The sequence below is a fragment of the Ochotona curzoniae genome, unplaced genomic scaffold (genome assembly GCF_017591425.1).
Source record: "Ochotona curzoniae isolate NIBS_2020 unplaced genomic scaffold, NIBS_Ocur_1.0 scaffold_3890, whole genome shotgun sequence".
Taxonomy (NCBI): Eukaryota; Metazoa; Chordata; class Mammalia; order Lagomorpha; family Ochotonidae; genus Ochotona; species Ochotona curzoniae.
This window is the reverse complement of record NW_024467115.1, coordinates 28,387,281-28,406,338: the sequence shown is the minus strand read 5'-3', so window position 1 is coordinate 28,406,338 and position 19,058 is coordinate 28,387,281. Positions and strand designations below refer to the sequence as shown.

Here is a 19,058-nt window from a genome sequence, read left to right as displayed (position 1 = left end):
ACCTGTCTAAAGCGCAATTCACTGTCTCCAAGCCAACACTGCTCGTCTCTGGGAATGATAAGCAGCATGACCGTGATGCTAGAAACCTCAGTTAGCTCCAATTCTTTTCTTCTCTGCATATAATCAGTGGTAAAATTAACTAATTACTGCCAGCAAAGTGCCCTACATTCACCCTCTTTCCCACAATGTTCATGTTTAGGTATCTCTCCCCCGGAAAGTGACAGTAGCACAGTAACCTCTCACCTGAGAGCTTATTCTACTTATAAATTTTTCTAAGCTATATTTCACAGTGTTAGCAAACTCACTGGTGTCCAAAGACACAAAATTGGATCATGTAATTTTCTTCCACAAGAGATTTTGTAGAATATGCTGTATTACCATAAAGTGTTAACAGAATCAGGTAAGTTTGTTAAAATGCAGGAAAGAATGATATCAAGGGAAGCCAAATGAAAAAGTCATAACAAAAATTATAAAGTCTTAAGCTAATTATTTTATAATGCTTTCAGAAAAGCATTCCATTAACAGCTTACATTAATATTAAGTATAGCATAACATTTGCTCATTTAATGTTCTCAATTATTATGCAAAGTACGTACCAGACTCAGACTACATTTATCTCTCCCACTTAATAAAAGGATTATCTTATAGAACCTCTCTTTTACTCCTCAAGTGATTACGCTAAACATCCTTACATATACCAGTGCAAGTTTCAATAATTTTTCATAGATTAACAAAGTACACACATGCATATCTGTATATATACATACATACACACTTCATATCTAAAAGTACAATGAATTACGATTACAAAAAATTAATCTCTTTCTCCTGGCATTTGTTAAAACTACAACAGAATAATACTCCAGGGTATTTTTGTTTTGTAAAGTTCCAAGGTGAAAGAAAAAACATGTGAAAATGCTTCTGTAGATAGCATTACTGAGGAGAAACTTGTCCTACATCTCTACCATCTACCTGGAAATAGGGAAGACTAAGCAGAAACTACTCTTTTTTTAAATGTAAAATTATGAGGCCATTACTGTGATGTAGTGTTAGGCCTCCACTTGTGATGCTGGAATCCACTTGATCTTAGCCAAAAGGCCTGTGGTACTGGCATCCACTATGGGCTCTGGTTGAAGTCCCATCTGCTCTTCTCCCAACGCAGTTCCCTGATAACGTGCCTGGGAAAACAGGAAAAGATGGCCCAAGTGCTTACTGTATCCACTTGGGGAAACCTGGAAGAAATTCCTGACTTCAGTCTGGCTTATCTCCAGCTTTTGTGGACATTTGGAGAACGAATCATCGAATAATCGGATGGAGTATCTCTCCGTAAATGTCTCTTTAAATGAAAATAAATACATCTTCAAAAACAAAAAAGGTGAAATTTCCCAAGAGACATGCTACCATGTCCCAAGACTAACCCCATTCTATCTTTTGAAATACGTACTTCTTTTGAAGCAGGATATCTCGACCAAAGTTTAGATGAATTTGCTGAACTTATCAATGGGGATAAAAAGAACCAACAGTAGAGTGGTAAAGTGTGCTCCTTGCTGACTTGGGCGAGTGATGCTGTCATGCCTGGGTACATTCTTCAGCAGCAGAATGCTTGTTGGAAACATCAAGACTACTCAGAGAAGACAATCACAACCTGCCTCTGGAATCTCAAAGCTCATTGTTAAAAGGCAAGCAAGTCTACCAAGCTTTAAACTTCAATGCTCTCTGTTTGATCATCATCCATTCATTCATTACTGTTTACTAAGAGTCCATGTCAAATGTTGTACCAACACTGTAAAAACTTAACATTAGTGAGAGGTACTGAAAAGTAAACAAAATTAAAACAGGGTAAACCTTACAGGAGTAAATGCTAAAAAGAATTCTTAATCAGTAAGAAGATATCATTACAACTAATGGTCAAAAACAAAAGTAACTGGTGTTTTAAAATTATTTCCCAGAAATACGTCAATGTGAAGTAAACATTCAAGTGATTTATAAGTGCAGCCTTTAATGGAATTTCAGTAACAGGCTCACATTCTCCCTTCTCTGATTTATTTTAAGTCTTTCCTTGTCAGATTTTGCATTCTTGCGTTTAATTTTTATCTACCTTTGCTTTCATTCCACAAGAGAAATGTTGCCACAGAAAGCCGTTCTAGCACTTACGGTCAAACCTTTTTAAAAAAATATTCAGAGATATATCTTTTTATAAAGGTATATCTTTTTATTTATTTATTTATTTTTTTATTATTTATTTATTGGAAAGGCAGATATACAGAGAGGAGAGACAGAGAGGAAGATCTTCCATCCGATGAGTCACTCCCCAAGTGAGCGCAACGGCCGATACCATGCCGAGCCGAAGCCAGGAGCCTCTTCCAGGTCTCCCACGCGGGTGCAGGGTCCCAAAGCTTTGGGCCGTCCTCAACTGCTTTCCCGGGCCACAGGCAGGGAGCTGGAAGGGAAGCGGGGCTGCCGGGATTAGAACCGGTGCCCATATGGGATCCCGGGCGTACAAGGTGAGGACCTTAACCACTTGTGCCAGCGCGCCGGGCCCATAAAGGTATATCTTTTTTTTAAAGGTATCTTAGGATAAATATGAGAGGATTATTACTATAGCCATCTGCCTTTAGAGTAACTCATGATTAAATATACAGTAAATATCCATCCCTAAAATCATCTCATATCACATAATTCCTGGTGCCCTTAGTGTCAAACACATAACAGTCTACAGATAAACAGAACAAATACAAGTGTTCACACAGTTCTTTATTCACAAGATAATCTGGCTTTTTGCAGATAAACTTGAGTTAACAGTAAAGAGAAAGCAATTACATGTAGTTTTTAACAAATACCACTATATTTACATCTCTCTCAATTCAATACTTCTAAATTTATATTTCTAACCTGAAGTTTTCGTCTACATCCACTTGAAATATTGAGTGAATCACTTACCTGATATCACCAGTAATACGCCTAAAAGGCACTTCAGTTAGCACATCCAGAAACAAGTCCCTGATTGCTCAGCCCAGTAAAACTTGCTCCTTTACTAGTTTTCTCCAACTCAGTCAATAACTCCATACTCAACTGCGGGGGCCAAAAGCCTTGGCTGCCATCCTTGGATTTTCTTTTATGCTTCAGCCATAACTCATCAGTAATTACTACCCACACAGGGTTTGGAGTCTACACAATATCTGAGCACTTCTCATCCTTTTTTGTTAACACCTTGGTCTCAGCCACTATCATCTCTCATCTGTATTACTGCAGAAATTTCCACGATGTTCTCCCTTCCATCTTTGCTCTATTTCCATAGCCTATTCCACACAACGGTCAGAAAAAAAAACATATAAAAAGAAAAGTTACCATAAATGACTAGTTTAAAGAAAGTCCTATGATTACATTAACGGATGCAGAAAATACATTTGACAAAACTCAAGACCCAGTCATGATAAACACATTAACAAACTAGGTAGAGAGAGGGAACTTTCCTGATCTGATAAACAGTACTTATAAACTAACACATTTCATGGTGGGAAACTAAATGATTTCTCCCTTAAGAACAGGAACAAGACAAGCTTGTCAGCTCTTCCCATTCCTACTAAACACAGTACAGAAAGTACGAGCCAGAGCAGTACAGCAAGAAAAGGAATAAAAGGCATTCTGACTGGAAAACAAACAACTGGAATGTTCAAAACCATCTAGAGCAGACAGACTAATTCAGCAAGGTCTAAGGATACAAGGGCCACCCACAAATGTCAACCATACTGCTATATATTAAAAATGAACAGGAAGCCAAAATTAAAAACCTAACAACAAATGCTCCAAATATACATATTAAGGAATACATTTAATAAAGTATGTATAGAATTTGTATGTTGGAAACTACATGCTATTAAAAAATCAAAGATCTAAATAAGTGGACATACCATGCTAATTATGGAAAGACACATTAAATATCAAAATTATAACATATTTAATGCAACTCTTAGTAAAACTCCAGCAGCATATTTTTACAGATTCTACATTTTATATGAGAAGAAACTAGAATAGTCCAAACAATTTTGGGAAAAGAAAACAGTTAATAAATCATCACTATGATTTTAAGATTCATGATATGTAGTTACAGTAATTAAGAAAATATGATAGTGGCAGAAGGATAGATGCAAAAATTAATAAAACAACTTGCTCCTCTCCTCCTAGCCTAGCTAACGCTCACTGAGACGGCCACTTCCAGGAAGATTCTCATGCCACATCCTTTCATCCCTTAGGAATTCAGAACCCAGAAACAGAATCTTACAATTACAGTCATCTGATTTTTGAAAAAGGTACAAAAGCAAGTCAACGAAGGAGGGACAGGTTTTTTTTTTTTTTTAAACAAATGATGTTGCAACAGCCATTCCTCTAGAGGCAACAACAAAGAAAGAATCTTCACCTACATTTCATAGTTCATATAGAATTAAACAAAGTCTACCCTTGACCTATCTACATACTCGTAAGATTCAAAGCTTTCAGGAAGCAATGTGTAGAACCTGAGGCTGACGAGTTCTGAGACTTGACAAGAAAGGCACTGTGTAGCAAAGAAAATATAACCTGGGCTTCAAAATCAAAACAGGGTGAGAGCACTGGGCCAGTGGTTAAGGTATCACCTGGGATCCCTGGGTCCCATAGTGGAGTGCCTGGGTCCAGGTTCTGGCTCTGCTTCTGATCCCAGTGTCCTGATAACACACACCTTGGGAGGCAACAGGGGACAGCTGAAGTACCTGTGTCCCTGATACCCATGTGGTAGAGACTGAGCTTTGGTTGGGCACCTGGCTTCTGCTCCGCCCAGCCCTGGACATCTTGGGATAGGAGTCAGCAGTGAGCACTTGCAAAGTGAACCAGCAGTTGCAAGATCTGTCTCTGCCCCTCTGCCTTTCAAACAAACACACTTTTTTTTTTTATAACTAAAACACTTTACTCTGCAAAAGAACTTTTTAATAGGATCTCAAGATGAGATACACATTAGAAAAAAGATTAGCAAATAATACACTCAACAAAGAACTGGAATACAGCATGAATTGTCAGCTCAAAGAGAAGAAAACAATCCAATTAGAATATGGGGGAAAGAGTGGGATGTGTACTTGACTACATAGGATCCACAGGCAGCAGAGCAGCACAGGAAACTACGTTCCATGTCATTAGTCATTAGAGAAATGATGGATGTCACTACACAGTTATCAGACTGGCTGACATTCAAAGAAAAAGTATCCCAAATGCTGCAGAGGATGCAGACAAACGAGATCTGAAACGTAAAACGGTATAGCCACTTTGAAAAGTATGATAGTTTCTACAGTTAGCAGAAAAATCACACAACCAGAGGGCTAAACTCCTGGGGATTTATCCTACATATATGAAAATATATTTTAACATAAAAGTCTGTATATACAACAGGTCACAGCAGTTTTATTTTTATAATCTCAAACTGGAATCACAAGTTCGTGAATAATTAAACAAAACTGTGGCACATCCACACAACAGTGTATTTCTTAGCATTAAAAAAAGGTGTATTGATATATGCAATAGTTTTGGTGGGCCTCAAAGGCATTATGCCAAGTAGGGGGGAAAAAGGGCAAAAAACGTGCTATAAGGTGATTAAATTTACATAACAATGGTAAAAGTATCAAATTTATAGGCCCTGCATGGTGGCATGCCAAGCCAGTTGTCAGCCTGCAGCATCAGCATACCTTATGGGCTTGTGTCCCAGCTGCTCCGCTTCCAAATCAATTCCCAGGTTGTTAACTGGAAAAGCAGTGGAGGATGCTCAAGTTCCTGGGCCCAGGCACCAAAATGAGACACCAGAAGAAGTCCCGGCTCCTGGCTTCAGAGCAGCTCATCTGCAGCCTTTGGGGCCACTTGGGGAGTAAACCAAAGGATGCAAGATCTCTCTTGCTCCCTCTCATTCTCTCCTCTCTGTAAATTTGATTTTCAGATTAAAAAAAATTTTTTTACAAAAGTGTCAGAGTTATAGAGTACATTAGTGTTGGCCAGGGGTTAAGGCTGGAGAAACACATGTAAGAAATTCTTGATGATGATAAAACAGTTCTGTGCCATGACTGCAATTTTTACATGAATCTATACACATAATAAATGATATAGAATTATATACACACCAGCACCAATCAGTTATAAACAGTAAGAGGGGAAATTTGCATCTTAAAACCCTTCAGTGACTTCCTATTTCAGTCAAAATAAAATCTAAAGTCCTTATCACAGTCTAAAGCCCTACATGAAAAGCACAAATCCACTTGGATCTCATCTACCCACCTGTGCCTTTCTCACTCAACTCCATTAAGCTGGCCTTCTTGGGGCCACCACTGTGGCTTATCAACAAAAATGTCCACCTGCACTGTTGGTATTCCAAATGAGCAACAGTTCATGATCTGGCTGCTCCACTTCCAATCCAGTTCTTGGCTTACAGTATGGGAAAGCATCAGATGACTCAAGTGCTCAGAATCCTGCATCCATCCAGGAGAAACAGAAGAAGCTCCTGGCTCCTAGCTTTGGATTGGCTCAACTCTGGCTGTTGCAACCATTTGGGGAGCAAGCCAGTGGGTAGAAAAATCTCTCATTTTCCTTCCTTCCCTCAAATAAAAACGAAATGAAACGAACAAGTCAAAAATTGGCCTACAAAGATGCTAAGCATGCTCCCACCTTAGGGAATCTGCATTTCTTGTTGCCTCTCTCTGGAAAGCAATCTCCCTTTACCATGTCACTCAGGTACCTGCTGGCACATCATCGAATCAGACATGCATTCCCAGTCTCCTCTCTATCAAGTAATGTCTTCCTTTTTTTCTTCCTCATTAAGAATTTAAAAGCAACAAATAGAAACTCCCCAGTTGGAGCTCCTCTATTCTATTCTATTGTGGCAAATGCTGCTACTGTGCATCCACAAACTCAAGCCAGAGCATGTGGGAGCCTTATTTTGCTATATTTATTTGTTTACCTATTTATTTTTGGTTGCAGATGAATTTTGCTTACCAAGTGACCAGGTGAATGAGAAAAGAAGGAAGGGGAAAGCTACTCCTGAAAGAGAGCCAGGAGATGGGGGTACCTCTTGAAAAGAGAGGGAGAAATGCCCTCTTTCCTTGCTTTGTTCCAGGCTCAGTGCCCCCTTTCAAATCCATCACACATGTCTGTCCTTAACTATCCTATCACCACAACCTTAAATCGATGTTTGCACATCACCCGTCCCAATTATCCACCACTCTTCCTGAGGCACTGTGGAATGCCTGCACAGTTACCAGACCTCTTGCATCCAGCCTTTTCACATGCTGGTTCTCCAACCTGTACCTCTTCCCCCACCTGTATGACACACACTTTTCCTAGGGAGATCTCCCTGTCACATTCTCTCAGCCTCCAGGAGATGAGCAAGTCTCTCCTGTGGGTTCCTAACGTATTTGATGCTGAGCTCTGCCGTGGCTTCTGTCAGTATGTCATACTGGTCTCCTGAGGACAAGAGCTTCAGTACCTGCCACATCTGACCTGCCTGACACCTTCACCTGGCACACAGCACGAACTCCAAACTCCAGGGCTAGCAAGTCAGTCTGAATAATAAAGAATGTAGAGAGGAAACAGACAGCTGGTCTGCAGTGGTGTGCCTCAGAAGGAATAGGAAACAACCTTTACGTGGTTTCTTTCTGTTCCTTTGATCCTGCGACAGCCTCTAAAAGCTGAAGCAGATAGGGCTTAGCTGGGCCAGGATCACCAGCTCAAGTTTCCCTTTCCCCAAAGGGAACTGCCCCAGCAGCTCCGGAAGGGAAAGAGGATGTTTCACTCCAGACACCGACTTAGAAAATCTCTCTTCAGGGCTCATCAATGTACTTTTATATGCAAAAACAGCAGAATCACCATAACCAAGTGCGAATTTTCTCTGGAAATCCACTTTTTAAGAGCTTATTTGTCCATTCCACAGGGGGAAAAAATCACCATAAAGACGCAAATAGTACTTTAGTTAAGTAAAGTTCAGACACTTGCAAATCACAGGGTAAACAATCATACTCAAGGAAGGTACACTGTCAACTGTATTTCTAGCAATGTTAATTTCACACTGATCCCTAGCGGTTTCTCTGAGCACATTTTCTCTTCAATTCTAGCAACTATCTAATAGATATTTGTGCATATTTGCTTATGTCTGAAGAGCAAGCTCCATGCTTATTAGGTCACAGATTGTGGTCATTTGGACAGTGAACCAGAGAATGGAAGAGTGTCTCTCCATCACTTCTTTACCTGCTTTCAAATAAATACATAACAATAAAAAACAAAACCAAATCCTGCAAGTGTTAGACTAAAGAGAATTACTTCTAGAATTCAAGATTTCATACATATACACTATGAAATGTTCTAAAAATCCTTAAAAAAAAAAAACCAAGAGGATTTTAAAAATTATTTCAACAGAAACTATAGCAACGGAATTTACAGTTTTGCAGTAAATTGTGTGAACTGGTCTAATATTAAGAAAATTCTAATGTTTACTAAAATGATCAGTGAACAAATGCTATTATTATTTAAAACGATTTATAATAGCATTGAATACTAATTAGCAGAGTAAACCATTCTAAGATAATCATACCAGTGTACTCAATAAATTAAGGAAAAAATTAGGGGAAAAAATCAAAGCAAAAAGCAATCATAGTTAATCCGATAACAGACCAAGGTAAAGACAGCCCAGGTACTTTTGACTGTAAAATGCAGACACAGAAAAAGTACTAATGAAATATCTGGAAAAAAAAATTAGCTAACAATGTAAAACAGAAGTAGAGGAAGGAACATTTTATGCACAAATTTCACAGTAATATATTTAACCTCATGATCTAAGGTGTTTTCAAAATCTGATTCATGGCAATTTCCTAATGCTTTTCTTAAAGGAACTGAATTACAGGAGTGTAGAATGATTTAAAAATGAAAACTTGGGATCCCCCCCCCCCGAAATAGATAAGGAAACAGAAAATGTGGTATTTTATTCTTGGTTCAGTTACAGTACACACTACAGAAATTTTTTATTCAATTTGTTGAAGAAAAATGAAATAAGCAGAGATACCCTGAAGGAAACTACTTTCCATATTTAAACTACAGGTCTAATGTAACTACAATAAAAAATTCATCTTGTTTTATTTGAGAAATACTTGCTTGTAATTAAATTTTGCTAAACTGAATAAGATAAAATGAAGTGAATCAGAAAGTCTTAAGAAGGAAAGGTTGCTTTAAAAATAGGATATTGTGCCTGGCACAGCAGCCTAATGGCTAAATTCTTCGCCTTGTAGTTGCCAGGATTCCATATGGGTGCTGTTTCATATAGCGGCTGTTCCATCTCCCATCCAGCTCTCTGCTTGTGGCTGGGAAGGCAGCAGAGAATAGCTCAAAGCCTTGGGATCCTGCTCCCATATGAGAGATCCAAAGAGGCTCCTGGCTCCTGATTTCAGATGGGGCCCCTTGGGGAGTGAACCAGCAGATGCAACATCTTTTCTCTCTGTATCTACTTCTCTGTATATCTGACTTCCCAATACAAATAAAAAACAGGATATTGTAGCGATTATTATGGATTTTGAGGCTACATATTTTACATTTGTAAATAGATCAAGTAACAACAAATGCAGATAAGGTAGGGCAAGATTCACCATGGAAATGAAGGGAAGACACAGCATTTTCCTGAAGAAAAGGCCTGGGTTCAGACTGTTTGAATAGTCCCCAGGACCACATGGCTAGAGTTAGCAGGGAACCATCTGAATGGGGTTCACCTGACCAAAGCCCAGCTCTACTCAGATCCCCAAGGCAGTGAAATTAAGGTAACACAGGGATGAACTGAAAATCTAAGCAACTATTTCTCACAGTTTCTAAGAGAATTAAAACCAGATAAAGGTTTTTCTACTTCCACCTTCCCAGTTCATGTCAGAATTACTGCTGTTGTTGATTTCTCTGCCTCAACAAAACTCACCTGGCATAAGGACAAAGTTCTGCAGGGTCCCTGAGCTGAGTTCAAGCTGCTGTCCGCCTGACTCGGTATCGTCTCTCAATGGAGAGGAATGGACAAATCATTTCACTGAACTGCCACTGGCTCTACACTGGGTGATGCCAGCAAGATCTGTGGGTTGCATGATAGACCAATGGGTAGGACACAAACTTGTGATATACTCAACTTGACTTACATGGACCAGTAAGAAATTCAAGACCAAAACAGATTTACCTTAATATAAACAAAAGTCAGAATGCAATTTTAAGCTAAAATTTAATTGTATTACTTAATGAGCAGGAAATAAGAATTTAACTATCATCAGGTCCACAGGACCTTCCAACCTTTACTTTATTTAGCGTTTGGCTTTGATTCTACTAGGTGTCCTGGATTTAGGCATATTTTTGTATCTTCTTAAGTGAAATATGAATGTGATCTTCTTTAACAAAGCAGGGCATTCTTACACTGCCCTGGCCTGCTATACTTGTTTATGGGTCAAGCAGCCTTTCTCTCTGAAACCACCCAAATTGTCTTTCCAGTAGCAGACTGGTATTGTACAAAGTCAGCGGTCACTAGCTTATACTCAATTATCTGTATTTCTATTTCATGTCTCAGAGAGTACTGTGACATACCAAATTTGAATATCAAGCATCCTATACATTCTTTGTGGGGAATTAAAAAAAAAATCCCCAAAATATTCTGCATAAATGACTAAAGGAATTAGGATTTTACATTTCTTTTTGAAATTATATATATACATACACACATATATGTATCTATATATATAGATAGGCTTTTATATAGTTTTCATGTATTTCATAGATATATTTTTAAGACTCTAACAGTATTTTCTTCCTCCAGTCTATTGTTTCAATTTTTGCAAAAACATAATCCTCCTCTACACAAAGAATTCAACCAGTGGCAAAACCACAGGGCTAGAAACCTAATTTTAGGAAAGGTGAAGTTATTAGCTGTTAGGTGGAGGATAACTTGCAACAGAATGGGAAAAAGCTGCCCTGGTCTGAGATGCCAGCCTGTGAGGAGGGGAAGGAGGGTGGCAAGCTGCTTGTCCTTCCCTGTGAACTCCAGCTCCAACCCACAGCACAAGGACCTCCGGAAGTAGCTTGGCCATTTCATCATAAAGCCAGTACAAATTCACAGCTTCACTGAAACCGACTTAAGGAGATAAAACAGACTTAGCCTTTAACAGTCAGCGAACAGCATGATTATGCATGAAATATATTTTCTACTCTGCGTTTAAAAACTGATAATCCTCCTTTGACTTTAATGTCAACATCATAATAGGTTTATGAACATTACTCTAGCTGCAAATAACTGATTTCTTCCTTATATAATTTCAAGGATATTTTAAAAATACTTGGTTAAACTTTAAAAATGACATTTAGAAGATTCCACTGAGTAGCACCTGACCTTCCAGACACGGGAGTTCATTACCACAGCTGTGACATCCAGATCTATAGTATAACCACTCAACAGGGAATGCATGGGATTTCTTGAGCTCCTACTGATAACACTGGAATAAAACACAGCAAGAAGGCATGGCCTCCCAGCTTTCCAGTTTCAAAAAGAAAATAAGCATTCTACTTTAAATGACTTTTCCACTCTTACCTCAGAAAACTCACAATTTGCATTGTTTTCTAGGTTTTCCTAAATCTGCTGTAAATTCTTTAACTCAACCAGCTTGACACAATAAAGAAAATGAATGACAAGAAGAAACATTTGCTGAATATACACTATGTATTAAACACTGTATTAAGTGTTTTTACAAGTACTTACACAAACTAGAATTTTGAACCATATTGTTGCTTACACAGTAAAGTGTTGTGGTCCACTTCACAGACTTGTACATTGAGACATGCACAATCTTCCTTCATCAAAAAGCATGAACAAACCATCAACTTTAGTTACAGCTGTACTTAAACAATCCTATGCTTCTAGACAAGACTGCCTTAGTTGTTCCAATGAAACGTCTGTTAGACAAGGCCCCCACAGAGCTGTGAGAGCAACTGTCAAGTCTCACAGCCACCAGGGACAGACCACTGCAATTGACTGAACCCCTGCTACACTTGTAGGCAAGCTGATGGATACATGTTTAATTCCACCTTCACAACCACCTTACAGATACTCACTTCATATGGAAGAAACAAGCTTGGAGACCGGAAGCAACTGTAACTACTCCCACATCTGGTGGCAAAGCTAAACCAGGATTCAAACCAAAATGTTCTAACCACCAAACCACTTTTTGAGTATTAACAATAGGAAACTGCTATTAACGGGAATTCTTTAACTCTGAGGTAAAATCATAATTATGTCCCAAAGAACTGAATTCTTAATCACAGAAAAACATTTCATGTGTGGGAAATTTTTTGACAAATCAAATTTATCCATTATACAGTTTTTAAAAAGATGAAATAAGTGTTATTTATCCTCTTACTCAATTTTATTTTTCTCCACAGTACATTTTCTTCTTGCACACAGAGGAGAGGTTTTACTCATTATGTCTCCACCACTATCAGTATAAAGTATGCAAACTAGATTAGAACAGTAATTTTTGTCTACTATCTATTACTGAAGCACACAGCATAGCATCCAACAAGCATTCAAATTGATAGTTCCTTTCTCTGTACTATGCATGATACCACTCCTTGAAACAAATTCTGAACTGGGGGCCCAGCCTGATGGCTCAACGGCTAAATCCTCACCTTGAAAGCACTGAGATCCCACATGGGTGCCAGTTCATGTATCAGCTACTCCACTTCTCATCTAGCTCCCTACTTGTGACTGGGAAAACAGTGGAGGATGGACCAATGTCTTGGAATCCTGCATCAACGCGCAAGACCCAGAAGAGGCTGGAGGCTCCTGGCTCCTGACTTTGGATTAGCTCAGCTGCAGCAGCTGAACATCTGGGGAGTGAACCAGTGGATGGAACATCTTTCTCTCTGTCTCTCCTCTCCATAAATCTGATCTGTCTTTCCAATAAAAATAAATAATTCTTTAAAAAAATTCTGAACTGGAATCAGTGCTGAGCAATATCAATTTCTAAATAAGGTTCTACATTAAAAAAAGTAAAGAAGTGGGCCAGTATGGAGGCAGAGGACAGGCTGATCCTCCACCTTCAGCACCAGCATTCCAGCTGCTCCACTTCCCATCCAGCCCTCTGCCTAGCTCCCAGGAAAGCAAGTCCTCGGTTCCCTGAACCTACGCACGTGAGTAATTTGGAAGAGGTTCCAGGCTTCAGATGGGCTCTGCTCCAACCACTGTGGCCATTTTAGAAGTGAACTAGTGGATGGAGGATCTCTGTGTCTTTCCTCCTCTCTATAAATCTGCCTTTCCAATAAAAATAAATACATCTTAAAAAAAAAAAACTAAACTAAAAAAAAAAAGTTGAGGGGAGGGCATTGTTTCAGACCTGGCTGCTCCACTTCACACCCTACAGACTGCTGACACACCTGGGAGAGCAACAGAAGATAGCTCCAGCACTTGGGTCTTTGCATCCTTGTGGGAGACCCATACGAAGCTGCAAGCTCCTGACTTTGGCTTGATAGAGTCCTGGCAGTTGCAGGCATGTGGAAGGTCTCTCACTCTCCACCCTACCTCCTCTGGAGCTCTACCTTTCAATCACATGAAAAAAAAGAAAGGCAGGGGCCAGAATTTGACCTAGCAGTTAGGAGGCCAGTTTAGGCTGCTGGGAGTAGCTCTCTCCCCTTCTCTTCTCCCTTCCCCCAGATGTGGAAAGAACAGAAAGGAAGATTGGAAGCAATTATATCATCCACATTCCCCCGTTCCCTGACCCTTCCCACCCTAATCGGTGGTCCACACAAGTAAGCATCCTCTCAACTATGTACATCTCATCAAAAAGAAAATAACTCTATTATGAAAGAAAAAAGACACAGGTGTCTTGTATAACCCATGTTTCATAGAGGAATACATGACTACAGGTCCAGCTCAGGCTGCTGATTCCAGCTTCCTACATACGCAGAGGCAGGGAAAGCTCGTCATTGAGATCCTGTGACCCACACGGGTGAGCTGGATTGAGCTTCAGCCCCTTACAGAGGACATGACCAGCATTTGGGGGAGTGTGTATCTCTCTCTCTTCTGCTTCTTAAATCAACAGGAAATAAAACTGGGCCCGGAGTGATGGCTTAGTGGCTATATCCTTGCCTTGCATACTCAGGATCCCATATGGGCTCTGCTGATTCAAGTCCCAGCTGCCACACCTCCCTTGCAGTTCCCTGTCTTGCCTGGAAAATAGGGGATGCTGGCCCACCCTGTGGGGGATTCTGAAGACGTTCCTGGTTCCTGGTTCAGATCAGCTCAGCTCTGGCTATTGTGGCCACTTGGGGAGTGAACTACAGACAGAAGATCTTTCTGTCTCTCCTCTCTGCAGATTTGCCTTTCGAATAAAAATAAATAAAATTTAAAAATAAATGTCATGAAAACTACCTTTTATTACAGTTTAATAAATTACAATTTAATAAGTTATCTTTTGAAATGAGTGTGGAAAATGTGAAAATCTTTATTTAAAAAAGCATTATTTATTAAGTTTATCAGGGGATAAGGAACTATATGAATTGTGAACATATTTTTAAGTGCTAAAATTTTAACTGTCACGGAGCTGCCATTTACCATGTCACTCTGTGACAGTTCTGATTTGATTATATGAATCTATCAGTGATATGTCCCAGTTTGCTCACTCCTTTGCTCAGGATCAGGAAACAAGAAACTAAGCATATTTTGTACAATTAGTTAATAAAAACCCAAGTGAACACCCACATGTAATGCAAAACGTCAAAGCTGGAGTTATGTGATCATCCTTCTGGTATTTTTTTTAATAGAATGCAGAATGTACAAGCTTGGCGGTTACAAGGTATGGGATAGCTTTTGGTAAACAAAGAAAACAAGAACTCCTGCCCTCCAATCTCTTACTGTCTGGCTGTCAAGGTGACTGATTAGAGAATGTAAGAGTATATTCTCAAGCTTCCTAGTTTCCTAAGAGTCCTTCACTGTTGGAGATTAGAATCATAAAAAAAACTGTTAGAACACTTGAACTATTTTCAAACTATAAGCTAGAACTAAGGTGGAAGAGATTCGCATGCATATAATCTCAAATGTCTCCAGATCCTTACATCTTAATACAGAGGGGTTTAAGATCTAAAGTGACAGATATTAATTATCAGACCCTGTCACTCATGAGAACAGTGAGTGGAATGTTCTGCTGGGCCGGGCAGCCCCCACTGCCCACATCTGTACTCTCCTGGCCGCATCTGCACTACCAGCCTCATCCTGTGCTAGCTTCTTGGGCCCAGCTCCTCCTCCTCATTACCGCGCAAGGTCTGCCCCAATCTTCACCCTTGCCTCTGTTATTATCTCATAATCCTTCCATTTCACGGCATCCCAATCGCAGATCAAATCAAGATGACATAAATGAAACAATGGAAAAGTGCTACTGCTGCTTTGGGGGGCATGGGAGCCTGTCCAGGTTGAGATGTAACAGAATGAAGACCTTGTATGACAGCTGAATGTATGAACTTCATATTTTACATATTATCAGAACTTTTTCAAATAACCTTCTAAAGTATGCTAACCAAAAATATCCCTTGCTTTGAACAGTTTATGTAACAAAAGCCATGCCTTTTTAGAAAATTCAGACTTTCTCAAGGGCTTCACAGCATGTAACAGTGAAAACAGTGCATTCTATAGCTATTTTTCAAAATGCAGTAAGTGAGTAGACGCATATTTACATTTCCTTTTAAGCTTTGTGAGAGGAATTTTCCTTACAGGGAAAATTAAAGAAGTGGAATAAACTTTTATTTCTGTCAAGATATATTAAAACATTTATTCAAATGTGTTACCAAAACTAAAGCAGCAGCATTCAATGCTGACACTATTGGGGATCTGCAGAGCTGGAAAACCTCCCCATTCCTTTAGCTTTAATAAGCGGAAGCAAGTCTTACAACAAAGTGCCTTTCCACCAAGGGAGGAGTGGGGTACAAACAGAGCAGTTATTTCCATCAAATGAGACTGATTTAATTTTTCAGGAAACATGTAGCAGACGAGCTCCTAATCATGTTACCCACTTGTGACAGCATTCCAAAGGTACAAGTCCACTAGGAGGATCTAACAGTGTCATTTATAGAACACCTTAAACTCAGGAAAAAAATGATTCCATGCAACCAAGAGAAAATATCCATACCAGAACACAGTCAGTGGGCAACTTGCTCATCTAAAGAACAAGTTCGGCATTACACTGGATTCTTTATAAAGATTTAAAACTTAAAGCACCCCACATTAACCCTGGGGGAGAGGGGGAAACCCAAACAGAAGTTCTGAATCACTGGAAGTTTTGCTATACTTCCTGTTAACGTACCGGTAATAGCATCAGTCAACATGTTCATTCCATACACACTGTTAAAAAAAGCTATAGGATCCTTTTAGAGTGAACTGGGCCCTGAGCTAGTCTACTGCTCATTTAGCTGAGAAGTCTTCCCTCTTCCTTATAATTACAGTGTTGAGGCAAAGCACACAATAAGATGAAAGGCCAGCCTCCTTTTATTAGAAACTGCAATGGTTTCACAATTTAAAGTTTCAGACAGTCAAAGTTTAAAATCAATCACCATTCATTGTTACAAAGAATGTCAAGAGATGGTATCAACACTCCCCTCCTCTACAAAGTTTGGTAAGCAGTAGTAGCGTAAAAACTGAAAGCAAAAATTCTGCTCTATGCCCACCAAAATTCCCGGCCAAATCTGAAATTGCATAATGAGCAACACAGTCTTTCGAGTATGCTAAAGCGGAACGTAACCCCTTTATTACAAAAGTGTACCAACCTGACAATGTGCAAACTTAACTAAAACAGACAAAATGGATGCAAAATTACACTGCCTTACCGTTGCTTTGAATATGACTTTAGTGTTCAAGAACTTTCCAATGAATAAAAACACTGCAGAGCCCTAGCTCTGGCAACCTGAATTCCATGAACTACCCAGAAAGCCCTGTTTAGCTACGGATTCCCTCCACTCTCCTGGAAACCCCGCTTATCAGAAACATTTGAAGAATTCCTCCACAACAATTAAGCTGACTTGAAGAATGGAAACCTAACATCTCAAATATACTATATATGGAATGAAGCCCGGCCAAACACATAAATACAAACTCCCAGAGTCGCGGACACTCTGGCAGACAGCTCAGCCCTCAATCGCACAGCATCAGCAACAGGAAGATCCACCTGTCACCTGCTCAGCCAAGGGGGAAGACACCCTGGCGGCCTCTCGGCCTCAACCACCGGCAAGCACTAGGATTTGCAGTGGATGGGACACAAAACTACCATCCTCCAGGGAACTCTAAGGGGCCACAGGCTGAGAGAGGGGCTTGCTCCCAGCTTCAAGCGGACGGCGCAAAGCCGACATCGCAAGGAAGCCCCATTCTCCCCCGGACCCCCACTCCACCAGCCTCGACCTAGTCCCCTAACATCCTTCCCCCACTAAGTCACCACACCTCGGCTCCTCCAAATAAGTTTTCCTTGCAACGTCCCCCACCCCCATCTCACACAAGCCCGGGGGCGGGCCGGGAGCAAGAGTGCAAAAGGGGGCCCTTCCCATCCCGGGTACCCCCCTCCCAGAGGGAGGGCGCTCCCCGCCGAGCGACTCCAATGAGCCTCCCCCTCCCCCTCCCCACAGAAGCCCCGGAGCCCGGGCCGGCCCGATGCTCCCCACCCCCACTCGGTCTGGAGGACTTGGGGGGCCTCCCTCTCCGCCCCGCCATAGCGGGAAGGACCGAGGCGGGGAGGGAGGACGGGTGCGAGGGAGACGCGGACGCCACTTCCCCCCCTCCCCGAGGGCCTCCCGAGTCGCCAGAGCCCCTTCCAGACGCCGGGGGGTGTGGGGCGCGCGGGGCTGGGGATCCCGCCGAGGCCCGGCAGCGCTGTCCGCTTACCCTTCGCCGCCGCTTCCCCCTCCTCCTCCTCGGCCGCCGCCGCCGCCGCCTCTCCCACTAGGGCAGCCGTCTCCACCGTCGCCGCTGCCTTCTCCGCCACCACGGCCGCCGCCAGCGCCGCCGCCGCCTCCGATTCCACCCGGCAGGGGGGACACCTCAGCCCTCCCTCCCTCCCCGCTCAGCCCCCTCCGATCGGCCGCCGCCGCCAACTCCCTCCGGCCGCCGCCGCCGCCGCCGCTCGTGGCTGAGGGGGAGGGGAGGGGAGGGGGTCGGGCTGGGTCGCCCTGCCGGCGGCTGCTACAGATCAAAAACCTCTGCTGGGCGGCGTCGCCGCTCCCCGATCCCGGGCTCGGGCTCGCTCGGCCTCCCCTGCCTCCCTCAGCCCCCACCCCCTTGCGCTCGCCGCCCTCCCCCCACCCCCCCAGCTCTCGCTCCGCTCCGGCCGCGGCTCCGCCAGCCCAAGTCCAAATCAAAATACTGTCACACAATATGGCGGCGCGGCCGCCGGCAAACACCGCGAGATCTGCGGCGCTGCTGAGGCGGCGGCTGTGACGAGGCCTCCCCCAGCCGGGCGGCGGGGGAGCGGCGGCTGAGGCGGCTGAGGCGACGGCGGCGCGGGGATGCTTGGCCTCCGCGCCGCACCCCTTTCCCAGCCCTCGCACTCCGCCCGCGGGGCTTGGCCAAAGCTGCACCGGGGAATGCTCGTCCCGCGGCCGGACGAGGGGCGCGGGGGCCGAGGGTCAGCGAGGCCGCGGGAGGGCGGGGGACGGGGGCGACGAGAGCCCACCGCACTTGCGGGGAGGGGGGGGGCTGAAGGAAGTTAAGGAACCGCAGCCCCGGGCTCGGCCGGCGGCGGTGGAGGGACGTGCGGAGGACGGCCGGCCAGAGGCCGCGCGGGGGGCACCCCGCACAGCCCGCCGTGGCCGCGGAGGGGAGCAGGTGGGCCCGCGGCCGAGCCGGGCGCTGCGGGCGGGACACACCCCCTTGGAGCCGGGCCCCGCGCCGAGGCCGCCCGCTCGCAGGAGCGCCCCGCGCGGACGCGGGAGCCGGCCCCCGGGCGTGCGGGAGGCGCCGTGGACGCCTCGCGGCAGGCAGTGTGCAGCCGGGCTCCGCTTTGCCTTGAGCGACGGATGGA

The 19,058-nt window shown here is 42.9% G+C and overlaps 1 protein-coding gene across 2 annotated transcripts in view; it reads right to left on the bottom strand.

The window, feature by feature from the left end:
* TAB2 (TGF-beta activated kinase 1 (MAP3K7) binding protein 2) overlaps window positions 1–18,248 on the bottom strand; it is a 92,812-nt gene extending 74,564 nt beyond the window's left edge. For both annotated transcript variants that reach the window (XM_040965272.1, XM_040965273.1), the window contains exon 1: window positions 17,924–18,248. The gene's annotated coding sequence lies outside the window, so the exon portion shown is untranslated. The remainder of the gene's footprint in view (window positions 1–17,923) is intronic.
* Window positions 18,249–19,058: the final 810 nt, after the last annotated feature.